Genomic DNA, 3,525 nt, shown 5'->3' with positions numbered 1-3,525 from the left:
TTTGTTGTTGATGATGATGATGATACTCGAGTATAATTATTGTCGAAAGTGTTAATCTTAACCCATGCTAGCCTTGGCTAGTATGCTATCGTCGCTATCATTTGGGGTAATCAAGATAACCCCCATTCGACTCAGTCTGTTGTTGGGGTTTTCCGGATGGCGTGGGCTGGCCATTGTTTTCGATGCCGGTTTACTCGTGGATTGGTTATGCCATCCGTAACGATGCCGATGGACCACCGAATGGTCTACCCATCATGTCAGGTGTGAGGCTCCCTAAAGATCAATTAATCGCCTTCACACAATTTATATTGTCGATAACAAGTGACATAAGTTACTTGGCTTTGTTGTGGCATAACCTGATGTTGATTTGTTGAGATGTTTATTGTCGATTGATGAGGTTGTTAGGCACATTTAGGGATATGATATTCCTAATGCTTATTATTGTTGTTGTTGTTGTTTATTACTTAACATGCGTATGATAGTTTTAAAAGATGTTTGAACTGGCAACCGTTTTATACAACCTGTGGTTATCTTACTCAGCTTTAAAAGCTGACACTTGTTTGTTGAAAATGTTGTGTTTCCTCAGGTTGGTCGTTGAAGATTGCTTAGAGTGAGGCATGAGTAGATGGTTGCTTTTATGAAGACTTTATGTTGCCATAGCTTTGCCTCATTTATTTAGACTTTTAATTATTATGTCGTTGGATATTTAGTTTGGTTGTTTGAATGTGGATTTCTTAGATTGTCGTTATGATGCAATATGTAACACCAAAACCTTTATCGACATTTCTGTTAGGAAATGGTTAAGTTTTTAATGGGACGTTTCCGCATTTAACGGTTGTTTTATTTAAAAAATTTTGAAATCCATATTTCTAAAAGTCGGGTGTTACATGTGTCATGATGTTGTTTTGGCAATGAGCAACTGTGTTATCTCTGGATTTCATATCTAAACAACCGTGGGATGAAGATGCGAGTGGGAGATGTGTTATAACCAAAACCAAACATATAGTTTGTTTTTTTTTTAGAATTTTGTAAAGAAAAGGGGGGGATAAAATTTAAAGCTTCCATGTTTTCTAAGCAAAATTCTTGGATGTTCGTAGCAATGAAGATCATTGTGTTTTGACAGGGTTTAGTCATGGCCTTTTTTGGTTTTGAATCTGTGTGATTGTGTCCGACCTAATCTTTGGATCAAAGGCGCCTGATTATAGGTCAGGTGATTCAATTGAATCAAATGAAGATTGAAGGTCAGGATTGAAAATCCAAGTAAACTGTTGATAATCATTGTTGTGCGTGTGTTTGGGGTTTTATCTTAAAGCTTTTGAGATGAAATTAATCATTTGTAGCCAAGTAGTTTATGATCAAACCTTTATTTTATGCCAATGATATAGAGATGATTAATCTGGTAACTAGTGAAGGGGTTGCAGATTAAGTGGTTCTCTGTGTATTTTGGAGATGCTTAGCTTGAGGGGGAGATTTGATACAAAAGACATCATATGGTTGGTGGATTTGTGAAGTTACAAGACAAAGTCAAACACTATTGGTTGAAGACATGGATCTTGTGAGTGTTGCATATCTGAATTTCAAGTTACATAATTTCTTATCGTTATGAGAGCTGATTAAATTCGATGCTGATTGTTGGAGATTTAACTTCTTTATCATATGTCGGTTAAGCTTGAAGATCAAATAGATTGAGCGATATTATTTTGCATAATGTCTGGAGTGATGACATCCGAATTGCATGAGGAGGCAATGATGTTTGTATTGCTTTGAAGTGATGATGTTTGGCATGATAATATTGCTTGGAGCTTAAATTGGATGTTACTGTTTAGGGGGAGAATTACAATCTGAGTATTAGATTTGTTAATTGTCATAAGGGTACAAAGATTTTGCAGTTTGAAGATCAGTGTGCAACGCATAAAGATCAAGTCTTACCAAAAGAAGACATATTATTATTAGTTAACGAAAATTTGTTGATTGCAGATTTTTTAACTTATGATTGTTAGAATTGATAGCAATAGTCAAGGAGTGCTTGATTGAGCATTTCTGTTACTATTTCCATGCATTACAAGTGAAGACTTTGAAGATCGATGAAAACTTCTAAATGCTGATGTCACGGGGGAGTCTGTTGGTGCATTTCCGGGTGACAACATCATTATAGAAGTTTGTCTTGAGTCTATTGAATGTATACTTGTAATGAACGTTAAGTTTTCACATGTAATAAGTTGAACTCATGTCAGTCAAACTTGTGTTGACTTGGTCGAGCTCGACCTACACGAGCTCGAATTAGACAAACTTGTGTTGACTTGGTCGAGCTCGACCTACACAAGGTCGACTGATCAGACGTCGGCCCGGTCCGGTCCATGTTATATATATATATATATGTAAGGTTTAGGTTTTTGTAGAGAAAGAGAGAGAGTTTTGGTTGCAACCTGTAAACCTCTCATTCGTATTGTTTCTCGTATTTTCATATTCCGAACTTGGTATTTTACTTGTAATTGCATTTACTGAAGTAATATACGGTTCCAATTCATATTCGTGTTGTTGATTGCTTTTGTATAAGAATTTCCGCACTTATACATTAGTTACTTAATCTCGTTGATTCGGTGGCTAAGGGACTTTCAGTAGCCTTGTTGAAGATCAAAATCACTTTTTATTTTTTTTATAATAAAGTTGACAATTAAAATTTCAAGAAGATATGATTGTGTTAGTCATTGTGTTTAGGGTATGTTTTGCTTTAAACTGGTGAAAAGGTTTTATTTGGTTATTTGGACTAGCCCTAAAAACAAATCCCATTCATGGCATTTGAGATTTTAAACCCTGAGACCAAAATTATAGAAAGCAAGGTAACGACGACTTCTACCAAGGGCAACTTCGTTTCCTTTTTGCTATACTCAAATTATATAGAATTTGTACTCTTTTTTATTTATACCTTTTATTGTTCACATTTAATTCCTTTATTAAAGAGTAATATCTTTATAATGCTAGATTATATTTCAAAAGTCAAATATATCACATAATCACAAAAAGATATCTTCTCTTAGAGACGTTTTGTACAATTGTATGTATGCAAAATATTCAATGATATTTAATAGTCACTCAAATAATCATCAATCTTTACCATACCCGATTCTCTAAACAATTATTTAACGTCAAGTAAATACAAGAAAAACATCAAGAATATTATCAGACACATAATAACATAAACACCATTTGGTAATGAGAAATGATAGTACTTAAAAAACAAGATTATCCATTCTAATTCCGACCAACTTCCACATAATATATTATGAGCAATCATTCAATGTACATGATCAGATGGTTTCCAAGCAAAGGTCAATTTCCGCAAATTTATTCCAACGCAGATTGGAGTTTGCGTCATAAAAATACTATATCATGTAAAATTATAATTAGGTAACAATGTCTAGTATAACAATTTAAACTTTTCTATTGGCCACATTTTCCAAATGTATAACAAAATAAGTATTAAACAAAAAACGATATGATATTACCATTCAAAAAGATAAAATA

This window comes from Erigeron canadensis, chromosome 2 (genome assembly GCF_010389155.1).
Source record: "Erigeron canadensis isolate Cc75 chromosome 2, C_canadensis_v1, whole genome shotgun sequence".
NCBI lineage: Eukaryota > Viridiplantae > Streptophyta > Magnoliopsida > Asterales > Asteraceae > Erigeron > Erigeron canadensis.
Note: the sequence above shows the minus strand (reverse complement) of the source record.